We start from the raw sequence: 14,974 nt of genomic DNA on the forward strand, positions 1-14,974 counted from the left end.
AATATGTCAGATAAAGCGACGCTTGTTTTGGGTGAAGCTTCTGAATCCGATGATGAAGACTTTCAACAAGTTGAGGTAATATCAGATATACAGTGTTATTGTTATATTCAAAAAATATATGGCTATAAAAGAATAATGATTCATTTCAGAATTCAAGAAGTGGAATGGGCGAGAGTGACTAAACAGAGTTTGATACTTATTCCAAATATCGAGCAAGTAATTCAAATACGTCAAAACATTTATTTAAACAACCATTCACTTTTGAATAATTTCAAGTTGTTTCGTTGGTTATTTTAAGTGTGTCTACACCAATCGCTTTTCCTAAATGAAAGTTTGGTCGGCCATTCCAAAAATGCTCAGTGATCATAGTTTCTCAGTGAAACTAGTGCTTAAGTTGTGTTGTATTATGATTATGTTACCTATTTATTATTTAAATGTTCTTTAAAGTTTACACACAGATTTTGCACATCTCTTATTTAAACAATTGGTTCAAGCTGTTATCACACATATCATTTGTGAAATTGTAACTATTTTACAAGATTTGTTGTCAAATACTTTACCAGTTAGGATGGTTGGCTTGAGCTGTGAAAAGATATATATTGAAGATGTTGCTGATATACTGTTGAAAGAATTGGGATGTCCTACAGTACGTACATTTATTGATCATAGTAATATTAATTATCAAATTTAATTAAATATGTAAATTATAGGTTTACTGGTCGTCAAATCTGTTACCACACATGGAACTAACTTTTCAACAAGGAACAACAAACTTCATTGAAAGAAGACTAAGTGAATACCAATTACCTTCAGTTGCACTCTGAATCGTGTTTGGGAATAAAATTATTTGTCAATGACTTATTTATCATTATAAGAAAACTTTATTTTTAAATTTTATTATAAAAATGTAAGGTATTCAAATTCTTAATAAATTATACTATCATACTTTTCATATTAGTTTAATTGTAATGCAAAAATTAGAAATGTTTGACTAATTTGTTGTAATTTATTGTTATACTTGCAGCAGTTATTTGTACATACTAAATAAGAAATTCTTAGTAAGTAAGAAGAAATAAATTGTAATATAATATAAGATATAAATGTAGGCGTATAAAACAATCAAAACATTTTGTTTTTTATGTCTATGCATAAAACAGAACTTTAAACTAAATCTTATGATAAATATGTTGCTTTAAACTTTTTTAACATAAGTTTTATCGTTTTTTATTTAAATTTTATTATGATTAGAGTGCAGATTTGTATGCGTTTGGTATGATATGTTATGTGATCACATAATTTGTTTCATGATCATAATGATTTAAACTATGAAACATTTTGGCTGCATAATTCAACAATCAACTTATTATTTTTCATTTAAATGACTTATTTTACGATTTTAATTGCATAGTTCTGTTTTTTAGACATTTTGGAATTAATTAGTATTGCGATATTGACAAAAGAAACTTATTTGGGTACACGCATTGTTTTCTTATACCATATGTTTCTTTTGTTTCTATATGAGATAAAGAAATCTAATTTTTATACTTAGGTACATTTGTTTTATGTGATTCTGATTCTAAATAAATCAATTTTTTATTGCATGTTTGAAATTATTTCAGTTGTGGCATTTTAACTTATTGTTAAATAGTTATAAAAAAATTTAATTTAATTAATAAAAAATTAAAAACACGATTCCTAGTAATGCATGACAGTAGTTACAGCTCTTAAATATTTTATTTGGGTCAATGGTAGAAAAACTGAAAATTAGAATCTTATTCAATTTTCGAATAAAAAATAACTCAGTTCCAACTTATTTAGGTCTTTTTTTCTATGAATGTCAATAAATTTTAGTTGTTGGGTAAAAAAGCTTGAAAATTTAATACAAGGATCTTAATGTATTGTTACAATGACATTTGAAAAATATTAAAAATTCATACTCACAATTTTTCTTTTATAAGCATTTTAAGTTCAAATTTTGACAAAAAGCTTAAATATAATTAAATAAAATGTTAATATGTATTTTTTTTTTATTTAGATAAAGTCTATCAGTTATTGGCGTTATACTTATGTGTATAAACGTAAGCAAAAAAGTGTCTAATGAATGCTAAGTCTAAGTTTAATTTAAAAATGTTGTTTTGTATATTCATTATTAAATTATGTAATATTTGTTTATAGACGATTTTATTACATTACCAGAAGAAATAGTATTAAAGATATTTAAGATGGACAAAGGGGTAGGTTAGTAAAATGTATGCTTGTATGTCATCACTCATCAATGGCGATGTATTGCATATGATAAATAAGTTATTTATTAATTGAGTTCATACAGACATAAAGTCCAATTGTAATATAATTTGTATACAAAATTATTTATGAAAAACAAACTAAAACTAAATTAAAAATAATAATTAACACTCTATTATATATTAGCAATATTTGCTCAAGATATTTATAAGAATTCAGCACATCATCTTAATTTTTATAAATTTTCCTTACTACAAATAATTTTAATAACTATGGACAATAATTTAGGGCTGTTTGAAATTTTTTTTAGCAATGTGTAAATACAATTTTTATAGTTATCTAGCCCTAATATGTGCCTACAATATCGTTCTAATTTTTAAGTATTAACTCAAGGCTCCAAAAATGTAAATTCATGATTATTTATATCAACAATGAATAAATGGCTATATTAATGTGTGGGTTATAGTATAAAGGGCCATCATTTTTAAATTAACTTTAGTGAAGTCTGCATTCAGAAGTTCAATGCTTCAAGAAAGATTAATAGGTAATTTAAGTATTGAACAAGAAATGTCAATAAATTTAAATCCCAAACACATCATTAATAATTTTAAAAAACTATACAATGCAGAATGGTATTATGATCAATTGTAATTTTTATTTAATTTATTTTGTTGTTTTTTCATTGGTATGATTATGGTTTAGATTCTAAGTGTAGTTATAAATGTATTGATTTTACAAAGATGTCGATGCTTCAAAATTCTTAACGGGCAAACCGATATTTTCAGACCACTTTTTAATATTAGTTCTACGTACATTGATATAATACATTGTTTTTTCAGAATGTGTTTTGAAAACTGATCAGTGATCACTCATCACATAATATGTCTTCTTATATTGTTTTCAGTTTCACTGTAAACTATTATAATATTATAGGTCCTTAAACTAATATATTAATTTACAATGAACACATTTTTATATTTTTTTTTTTTAGTGAACTATGTTTTTGCCACCGATCTTTTGGAATTTTTTAACTAAAAGCTATTAGTTTTATTTGATTTTCACTTTAAATAATCAACAATTTAAACGCTATAAGGTTTAAGGTTTCAAAAAAATAAAAAATACTTTACAATGTTTAGCATGTCCTCTTATCTCTATATATAAAACATGAATTTAATATAAATCAAAACTTATACTTATGAGGAAGCAATTACATACATGCTTAACAAATAATAATTATTAATGTAATTACAATAATTTACTTAAAAGTTTACTTTTGTACCCAGTTCATTAATTATAATATCGCTATCTATTTCCATTAGAATTGATTTTTCTATAGAAATCAACATAAAAGCTTCTAGATTAGGTTTGTCATTGAATATCTCAATCTATTTTTTTAGATATTTAAGGGTAGAAAAAGATCTTTCACGAGAGACTTGAGTAACTGGAAAAGTCAACAGATATTTATATGCTTAAGTTAAAAAGCTATATGCACTAGTAAATAAGTTGTAATTTAACTAACAATATATAACAACAAATTGAACAACTTTTGCATGTCAAGTTACAAAGTGTCAACAAGTTCTCATCATTTTCTTGATCCTCACCAATCATTTCATTCAATGTAATTTTATCATATTCTTCTTCCAATGAATTTTTTTAATATTTCCATGAATAACTGAAATTTCATTATTTATTAAATTTATAAATATATTTATATATTATTATTATATATTAATAATATTCACTCGGTGTTTTATATAATGTCACTCTGCTGTACAGTAGATTACAGGTGGGTCACTGAATAATGGATGGTATTAAATTTGAGCAGAAACGGTTTTATATTGTGGATTTTTGTAAATATATTATATTTATAATGTAATTACTTATTATTTATACGGTAGCCGGTAAGTTAAATTAAAATTATAAAATTACAGCAAAATAACTAAAATTGTTATTCTTAGTTAATTATTAAGTAATTTCGTCTAGATTTAAATATAAAATAACTTTAAAAAAACTGTGTATTTATTTTTTTGAGATTTATTGGTTACAGAATAACTTACTTACGTGGACCCTTGTTTTAAATTTTCAATTCTGACCTATAAAAGTTGAACATCTTATAAATTTTAAACAAAAAAATAATTATTAAATTTATTAAAGTTTGTCAAAATTCGAACTTTAAATGCTTATAAAAAAAAATGTGCCATTGTTTTGTGTTCAAGTGTCTATGGTTATTTATTTTTGAATAAATTACAACAAAATAAGGAAATCACTACAGAAGAAATCGAGTGAATATTCAATGTTGTAAAAATTCAAACTTCAAACGCTCATAAAAATTTATTTGATTTTCTTATGGACATTTTTTTTGTTGATAAATGTTGACAAACTTATAAGGAATCTTATATTGCATATTAAAATCATAAATTTAAAAAGGAATTTTTTTAGGAATTCCCAACTCATAATAATTTGCACATTTTTGTGACTTTTACGTATTATTTTGTCAAGATTTGAACTAAAATCCTTATAAGAAAAATTGTGACATTGGATTTTTAATATTTTTTAACAGTCATCGTAACAATGAAGTAGGAACCTTGTTTTACAATTTTATGCTTTTTACCCAACAAATAAATATTATTGACAATATTATAGAAAAAATAACTAATAAAATTAGAAACTGAAAATGTCCGTAAACAGTTCAATACAATTCGAAATATTTTGAAAATTTTCTCGTGTATAGACAACATTATTATATATAACCAGTGAATATTGTATGTTCCTTTAAACGGTAATTTGTTTTACAATGACACCAAATTTAGTCATAAACCTATTTTAGCATAAAAATCTAATTTTTCCTTAATTTTTTTGTTGTTTTTCCAGTGCTTTGGAAAGTTGGGAATTTTAAACTTTGACTTCACGTACTAGCTCTCAACTATATTCACTTCACCATCGAACAAGATACAGTTGAAGAAAATAGAAGCAGTTTTACTGCATCAAACGGTAGTGATAGACACACAAAAAAAATAACAACGTAATTGTAATATCAAAACATTCATCACTCCGCTCCGAATCAAATCCTTAGAAATTAAGACTCACTCATAAACTGTCCCTGCTCAGAATTGTATAGGTATAACATGGTCCCGAATGCACCAACAATATTTAATTTCCCGTCTGACAAGATGTGATGGAAGTTGAACATACAACGACGTGGACCCGATGATTGAATCGAGGTCCGGTTGGAGTGTCTGGTTAGGATTGAGGTGATGAAATAAACACAACACAAACACTTTATGAATGTCACAAATTATGTATTATAAATATATAATATTACGACTAAATAATAATACATGACGAGCTTCTCGGGCAATGAGTTTAACGTCGGACGATATGCTATCGGTCCGACGGTCTTATGATCGAAATCACGAATGTCTGGCCGGCCTTTTCCGCCGACTGTTGTACGATTTACGAGAGACGGTCCCCCGTCCCACCTTGCCGTTACCGGCTCGGTGGGAGAGTCGACCCGTTCGCGCTTCTTGCATCCCGTAGTGGTGGTTGGAGATAAGATAGACAGGCTGCTATAGTGCTTATACATTGTACTTACTACTAATGTGGGCCGCATCAAAAATACATATAAACATGTTACCTGTAGTGTATATATATAAATATATGAAAAAAACCACTTTCATCTTGCACGCGTTCGTTTACGAGTTGACCGGGCCCGTAAACTCTCAGTCAGGTTCGTGCTAGAAGCACCAGTGCGCCGGCAGAGGTCCACGTCTGCTTCGCCCGTCGTACGCTGGCGCCTCTCGCTCAAGCCCACTGGTTTGTCGCAGGTGGTATGGTACCCCCACTCTGGTAGTTTGTTCCCTTGTGGAGAAGGAAGGTGCCCTCCATCACCTCGGTCGTCCTTATTCGGGGACCCACGTCGTGGTCTTTTGACGTGCCTATCAGGACTGCCCTTCCTCAGAGCGTTGATACACCTGGAACACGGCTATTGGGTTTTCCGTGAGTCCGCGCTCTGCGATTCGGTCCGCTCCGATCGCTTGCACCTTGAGCGCGGAGTTTTTTCGTGGTTGGCGCCCCCCCGCCTTCCTACCCATTTCAGACATTTTGTGATTTAGCGTGCTCTAAACCACTGGGTTGCCACCCTGGAAGGTACAGGTGGCCCAGGGAACTCGGAGGTCCTTGGTCATTTCGCTAGCACCAAGCTTGACCTGCCCCGAGCCCTTGTAATTACAGTTCTGTTAACTCAAAGCTCTAGGGCTAGCTTCATTAAGACCGTACCCTGCCTGCCCCTTTCCCGGACCAGATTAGTCAGCCAGTTTCTCAACGTGACTCGTCTTAGCGCGGTCGGTAGCAGGTGTGTACTTGTACTGGTCAGTCTACCCGCCTGACTCGTCGTGACCCGGTTGGGCCGTCCTTGCCAGGCGGGTGGACGTGCCAGTAAGTCTTCACGAGGTTACCTCGATGCCCTTTCAGCAACCTAGGTTGGGCCACTCCAGGGGCCCGCCAGCCCCTCCCCGACTGGCGGGCGCTTCACCCGTGAGGGCGCGGGAACACCAGCCTGGTGTTGCCAGCGGTCCCCCGAACCTGCCCTTGCTCTGCAGCCTTCAGAGTTCTGGTGGCCTCGTGTTGTTTGTGACGGTCGGTTTCCGTGCAGCAACGGGGGATCCGAGCCCACCGTCGCCGTCGTCACCGCAGTTTCTTTTGCCGTTCTTACGGCGACGGCGGGTCTTAGCACCCGTTCCCTCGCTTCTGCCTAACGTTAATAAGATGTTACCTGCCCGTAGTTCAGGTATGTGGTCCCTGGCTCTACCCACTCATCGGTGGTTTCAGTCTTACGGTAGCAAATTGTGCTTGATTTGACAACAAACTGCGTTTGCCGGCCCAGCGGGCTGGTGCGTTCAAGGTTTTGCCACTTGGCGGCGCCGTACTGTCGAGGTTGGTTCCGGTGCACAACGTCGGAGTCCTCCCTCTAAAGCAGGGTCATTTACGAACTGTTGACTGAATCCAGATCACCGCTTCTCCGCGGCCGGGTCGCTGGTACGCCTTCCCATCCACTCGGTTTGATCTCTCCCGCCAGGGACGCATCTTTGCACATAGCTAATGCGAAACATCTATCGGCCTTCTGTGATTCTCATCTCACGCACTTCAAGCGAGACGTTCGTCGGAGACGCCGTGATTGGATCTCGTGTCACCGGTTGATTCATTTAATCAACCGTAAATGGGACGGTGGCTCGGTGTTAGCAAACTTTTCAAAGTCAGTATCCATCCGCCGGCGACGTGGACGCCCCGGCCTTCGGCAAGCGCCGCGGTCTGTCAACCCCGTGACGCCTAGCGAAACTCACAGGCCTCACCTCCTTGGCTGTGGTTTCGCTAGATTGTCTAGCAAGTCAGTCATTACCGTCTAAGACAAAACCAAAATGAGCAATCCGTCTACGGTGGATGGAGTGGTAGGTATGTGCTCGCATGTCCGGTGCTTTTTCTTATGTAAAAAGTGTAAAGTCGAAAACCGTGTTTGAGTGTTTAGCAAGTCAGTCTTATCAAATCTAAATCTATTGACTTTCAAGTTAGCCACCTAGGTAGGCAATCTGACTTCGTCGGATTGCGGACAATGTGCTACAGCAAATACGGTAGGCAATCCACCACAGGTGGATTGCAGACCCGACGTCGAGCGGCTATAAGTGAAAACCCTTTTTTTGTGCGGGATCACGGCTTGGAAGAGGGCCGTCCTTCCCCTTGACCTCCGTATCGTTTATTAAGCCAAAACAAAAATTTACTTTACAGTCACTTAAAAAAGGAAAAAAAGAATACGTTTTAGTGTGCTTTGCAATCTACAAAAAAAAGAGAGGGCTCTATCCCTCTAATTGTCGCCTTCGGCGTACATTATGTATGTCTTAGCTATGTAGCTTATCTTCTTTGCCTGATCCGCTTCTCTTCTTGTCTGGTCGTTAAGAGCTTATTGATAAACTTGCTTATCAGCTTCCATTTTTTTAGGGTCGCTCATCATCAGATCCACAATCACACCTCCTGGCCCAGTGTTCCCTCGATCATTCAGCGGTTCATCCACCACCGGCCGCATTCAAATATCGCATGTTCGACGTCGTCCTTTGGTGCTTGACAATATATGCAACAAGGGTCGTCCAGTTTCCCCATCCGATGAAAATACTGCCTAAAACAACCGTGTCCTGTTAGCACCTGCATGAGGTGAAAGTCGAAAGCTCAACTTTTTCAGTTAAACCAGGTCTTCACATATATGATAAATTCCTTGTTGTATTTCCTTATCCATTGATGCTTTATCAGGTTCACTCCTGATTTCATGCCTCTTGGTCCGTTCCCACACAAGAAATAGTACAGGTATGATCCCGGCCACAACCATGATCGCTGCTGTTGAAACTGTTCTGTACGCCATCATTGTCCTCAGCACAATAGTCCGTTTAGGCCTCAGAATGGTTCGGACTTTTCTCTTGAACACTATGGCCGCCGACCAGACTGGTGCTGCGTACAGTATCTTACTATAGTAGCTTACTCATTACCACTGTAGCCAGTAGGTGACTCTTTTATTGGCCGGAGCTCCTACGTTTGGAATTATTCTCTATAATGCGTGCGCTGTGCTCTGCGCCCTTGAAGCTGCCGTTTCAAGGTGTGCGCGGAAACGAAGAACTCTGTGAAGTTCCACTCCTAAGTATTTGATCTGATCCTTTATCTGGATACTCAATCCACGTATTTTGAACTCAGGCATCGCATATCCTCTTTTGTTTGTAAGAATGACGGCCTCAGTCTTTTCAACTGACAGTGAAAGCTCTGCTCTGTTCATCCATTCCGCTACGGCTGCAAGCGCGTTGTTCGTAACCTCTTTTAGGATGTCAGTTAAGCGACCTGTTGTGACCACCGCCACGTCGTCGGCCAACGCGATCGACGTAGTAGATGACCTACCCTGTCGGTTGCCTCCTGTTTCCACCCTGACTAAGTAGTCATACATGACGTTCCACAACATTGGCCCCAGCACCGACCCCTATGGTACTCCACATGTAATGTCCTTGTTTCCGCTATTTTCGTACTGGAGCTTTCTCTCGCTTAAGTAGCTCCTTTTGATTCCCACGAGGTATTCTGGTACTTCCTTAGCATGTAGAGACTCCTCTATCCTGTGCCACTTAGCCGTGTTGAAGGCATTCGCGACGTCTAAGGCGACTACCGCACAGAGCTGCCTATTGTACCGTGGTCCGGTTGAGACGTTTTTTACAATCCCCATAACTGTCTCCACTGCATCTATGGTGGACCGCCTTTTCCTGAAGCCAAACTGTTTCGTGCTTAAATCGACAGTTGATTCCAAGTGGTTTTCTAAACGTGCTTTAATGACGTGTTCGAAAAGTTTTCCGATCGTATTCAGCAGACATATCAGTCTGTACGACTTAGGGTTGTCTAATGGCTCGTCTCCTTTGAAAAAGAGCACCCATTTTGCTACTTTCCATTCTTTCGGAAACATCTTTTCTCTCAGACATGCATTGAACAGGTCGGGTTCGTCAATACATATTATATTCATATATATTCTTATACATCAATATTTATAACTCCTAACATCTCCCTTAGCTCATTGAACCGCGTTCGTGGAGTTGATTTTGTCATAATGTCCGCAATCTGCTCCTTGCTGGATATGTACTCCAATGAAAACAATCCCTCATTGAACTTTTCTCTTTTATATAGTGGTAGCGAACATCTATGTGCTTCGTTCTTCTATGAAACTCTGGATTTTTTACGAGTTTAATCGCACTTTGATTGTCTCCGTCATTGTTGGCACCATTTTTGGCTGGTCCAGCAATTCACCTAAAAACAATTTTAACCAAGTTCATTCTTGTACTGCTTGACTTAAAGCTATGTACTCTGATTCAGTTGTGCTAAGGCTAACACACTGTTGACGACGTGAACTCCATGCTATACTTCCAGATCCTAATGTAAATACTGACCCTGATGTTGATCTCCTTGTATCCAAGTCACCTGCATAGTCAGCATCACTGTATCCTTTTAACATGAGTTTTTGTCTAGAACTAAATACCAATCCAAAATTAATAGTTCCCTTTAAATATTTTAAAATTCGTTTCACTGCTGTCCAGTGTTGTTCCTTTGGATCCTCGATATATCTACTAACTAGATTAACCGGAAAAGTTATGTCCGGTCTTGTAATCTGACTGAGATATAATAAGCTTCCGACTGCTTCACGATATGGGACTTTACTAGCTAAATTAGTATTTTGTTGCTTGTCATCTAATGAATGTTGAGGGTCTGCTGGTATTTGAACTGATTTTGCTTCAGTCATATTGAACTTCTCCAATATTCTTTAACAATACAACCCTTGGTGCATTACAATTGATTCATCAGATTTTCGCTCAATTTCTGTACCTAAAAATTGATTCAATTCTCCTTCGGTAATATTGAAATGTTTTCTCAAATATTCCATTAATGCTTGTACATCCTGACTCGATGTAGCTGCAACTAGACCATGATCAACAAATATAGCGACGATTAATACTTTGTTATTTTCTCTATTAACAAAAACACAGGGATCTGCTTTTGTTTCTAATAGATTAAAGTTAAGAAGAAATGTTTTGAATTTTATGTTCCAACATCGTGGTAACTGCTTTAGGCCATATAAACTGCGTTGAAGTCTGCACACCATTTCGGTACCATTGTTTAACCCTTCTGGTTGTCTCATGTAAATTTCTTCGTCCAAATCTCCATATAGAAAGGCTGTTTGAACGTCAAATTATCGAAGTTCTAATTGTTCTGCTGCTGATATAGCTAATATAGACCGAATTGAATCGAACTTTACTACAGGACTAAAGGTTTCATTAAAATCAATACCGAACATTTGACTATACCCTTTTGCTACTAGCCTAGCCTTGTATCGATCAACATGTCCATGAACATTGTATTTTGTTTTCTACACCCAACCACAATTTACAATAGTTCTGTCCTTAGGTAAACTTACGAGCGACCATGTTCCGTTTTGTTCAAGAGATTCCATTTCATTGTTCATGGCTTCTATCCATTTTTCTGAATTTTGTGACTCCACAGCTTCCTTGAAATTCACTGGATCGGATTCTACTACGAAAAAGGCTAAATTATCATAACGTAATGGTTTCTTAATATTACTTCTGTCTCGCAAGTTGTACACGTTGACATTTGATCCATTTTCTTGTTCATGTTCTTGTTTTTCATTGTCATCTACACTTATTGACCCAAATTTATTTTCCATGACTTCATCTCCTTCTGAGTTATTGCTGTGTTCTAAAGAGCCGTCTTTGTGTAAGCTAAGAACATCAATGTTATTACTATCATTTAAATTATTAGAACATTCTACACGTTGGTCATTTACAACACTTTCATCCTTGAAAATAACGTCTCTACTAAGTGACACCTCGTTATTTTCTTTATACCAAATACGATACCCTTTTGAAGTTTCTGAATATGTAACAAAGTATCCTTTTCGACTTTTTGCATCCCACTTCTTTCGTCGTTGTTTTGGAACTAAACTATATGCATTTATTCCAAACTCTACAAACTTTTCTGTTTTAGGAAGTTTATCAAACCATAACTCGTATGGAGTTTTACATACTTTCCCTGAATTACCAGTATAATTGAATGAGAACACTACTGTATTGACTGCTTCTGCCCACAGTGATTTTGGAAAATTCTTGACATAGATCATTGTTCTGGCTGCCTCATAAATAGTCCTCATTGAACGTTCAGCTCTTCCATTTTGTTCAGGAGTATAAGGTACACTTGTTTCATGCTTTATTCCAAAAATATTTAGAATTGATTGAACTTCAGAATTCTTATATTCTAATCCACAGTTACTTCTAATAGTTTTAATAACATTTTTAGTTTGAGTTTTAACTATACTCAGAAAACGATTAAGTTTTTCTTTAACCTCAGATTTATTTTTCATAAAATAAACATATGTATATTTAGAATAATCATTTTTAAAAATAATGAAATATCTTTTACCTCCTAATGAATTCTCTTCCATGGGTCCACATACGTCGCTGTGTATTATTTGCCTTGGTTCAATAGTTATTGTTTCGCTCTGAGTGAACGTCTCCTTATGCTGTTTGCCATAGATGCATGGTTCACAGAATAACTGTCCTTGTATATCTGTAAATTGTATTTGATTGTGTTTTAAATACTCACGAACATGTTTGACATTTTGATGACATAGTATTTTGTGCCAGTGTTCTAATGTTAATTTCTTAACTGAAACGTTAGCACAGTGTCCAATTTCCTGTGAAATATCTGTTTTGATTAGCATTGAAAACAATTTATTCTCACGAACACCGACTGCAATTACACGATTATCCATTTTAAATGTACAACCTTTACTGTCTGTCACCATTGTAATTCCTTTATCAAGGCATGCCCCACAAGAAAATAAATTTACTTTTATATTAGGTACATATAAAACATTTTCTAAGTAGCCTTTTATCCACTTATTGTTAACATAAGTATGAATATTTATGTTACCTTTTCCGACTGCCATAATGTGCTTACCATCTCCAATACGTACAGGCGAATGCACATCAAAATTTTTATAATCGACGAACCACTCTTTCCGATTTGTCATGTGGTCGCTCGCACCTGAGTCCACATACCATTTGTCTGAGTCGTCGATGTCTTCAATTTTTCTTTGTCTACCAATAAGCGCCAAACCGGAAGTTGATTTCTTTTCTTCTTGTTCCCTTTTGAATATCCTGCAGTCCCTTTTCCAGTGTTCTGGTTTTTTACAGTGGTTGCATTTTCCTGGTTTTGTATTATCATTTTTGTTCCCGTATTTTTGACTTTTAATATACTTGCCTTTGTTTGCAGTCAAAGCAATACTTTCAGCACCATCGTTACGGATCTCCTGTCCTTGCACTTGTCGTGTTTCTTCCACCATCAATCGAGTGGTTAACTGTTCTAGCGTTCTATTTGTACTATTCATTGAGTCCCATGCACTGTAGAAGTGCCTATAGCTATCAGGTAATGTCATCAAAATTTTTGTAATCAACATTGATTCTGAGATAGGTTTTCCTAATTGTTTTAGTTGTCTACTTAGATTTTCTAGTTTCGAAATATGACCGGCTATATTGTCCTTAGGATCCATTGTATAACGATAGAATTTTTGTTGTACTATTGTTATGCTTGTGTCCGACATCTGTTCGTACACACTAAGTAATTTGTTCCACATACCATTTACTGTGTCACAGTTCATAATGTATTGTAGAGGTTGTTCATCTAGCGAAGTGACGAAACATTTTTGAGCCTTATTATCTGCCCTTTTCCATATTGAAAAATCAACACTATGCCTTTTTCTCGCTTCATCTTCAGTTTCATTACCAATTTTTGCTAAAATTGGTTTCTTTGATTTTCCTGTTACTACATAAAATATTTCAGCTGCATTCATGATAACCTTAATTTGAAATTTCCACATGTCCCAATTTGATGCATCTTTGAGTTTGTTGATTTCATATTTTCGTTTTCCATATTTAAACAAAACTTAGATGTACTGCACTATCTGCACACTAAGAAACGCACACACACTACACTGCACTTACTTCGTGAATTATTATTGCTGTACACTGTCTGTACACAAAAAACACGCAATTCGTTAATCAATTATTATTTTACTAATTATTCACGACTTTATTATAAAGACCTTACTCTGGGCCCATAACCTGTTGAAGTACACAGATATACAGAAGTTAAAAGGTAAATAATAATATAATCGGATATATATAATATAATAATAAGTATAATGATACGATGTACAATAGTGTTACGAGGCGTAATATAAATCAACGACTAACTATGTATACCCGGCTACACTACGCAGGACATATATGCTGTAGTATATAAAAATGTATAGTCAGCGTCTGATGAACTACAGTGTGAATATATTACTTATACACTACATTATATAGGATGTTTTGTTTATAATTCCAACAGAGCGATTTTCTCTATTGGAATCTTGTTGTTAAGTACAGCTATTGTAGCTCTGCTTCTCGCGTCATCGAACAGAGGGATGGTCTTCGAGAATGTTTTGGTTCACTTATAATCAAGACGTCAATTCCTAGTTGGTTGGCGGTGGCTTCCATGAGATCATGTGCCTCCCTTCTGCCATCTACATTATATTTGAAATACTTTAATCATTTTGAGGCATTGTGTTGGATCGTCTTTGGTCCGGTTTATTGGGCTCATTGCCTATCGTCTCTGCCTTGAGTTTTCCCAGGAATTTGTTCCTGTCATCCTGTGACGAGGTGCACGCCACCACCATGTGTCCTAGTAGTCCGCAGCAACGGCATGCATTCCGCTTATCTGGTCCTACGCAGGCGTGTCCTGTAGCTAGGCATCTAGGGCACCTCCCAGCGCCTCGATTCTCCCATAGGCGTATCAGGCAGTTGACATAGCCAACTCTCAGTCTCCCGTTGGATAGAATTTTACTCAGGATCACTGTTGACATTGTGGGATTGTCACAAACACCAATTTCTCGGGTAAAAGGAGTAGTTACCTGTTTGTTCACAGCGAGTTCCACCGCTTATCCGGAATACTCTTGCGAGCCCATTATATTGAGTAGGATTACTGGCACATTACCATCTGTGAGGTTTAACCCGGGCGTCCGCTCACACTACTCCGCCCTGCAGTTTGCTGGCCCGGGTTTTGATCGTCCAAGGCACATCGATTTTTCCGTTAGGTGCTGATGTCTTCA

The 14,974-nt window shown here is 35.9% G+C and overlaps 1 pseudogene; it reads left to right on the top strand.

The window, feature by feature from the left end:
* Nucleotides 1–3: 3 nt before the first annotated feature.
* The window catches only part of LOC132942857 (uncharacterized), a 41,441-nt pseudogene continuing 26,470 nt past the window's right edge, over nucleotides 4–14,974 (top strand).

The sequence above is a fragment of the Metopolophium dirhodum genome, chromosome 1 (genome assembly GCF_019925205.1).
Source record: "Metopolophium dirhodum isolate CAU chromosome 1, ASM1992520v1, whole genome shotgun sequence".
Classification (NCBI taxonomy): domain Eukaryota; kingdom Metazoa; phylum Arthropoda; class Insecta; order Hemiptera; family Aphididae; genus Metopolophium; species Metopolophium dirhodum.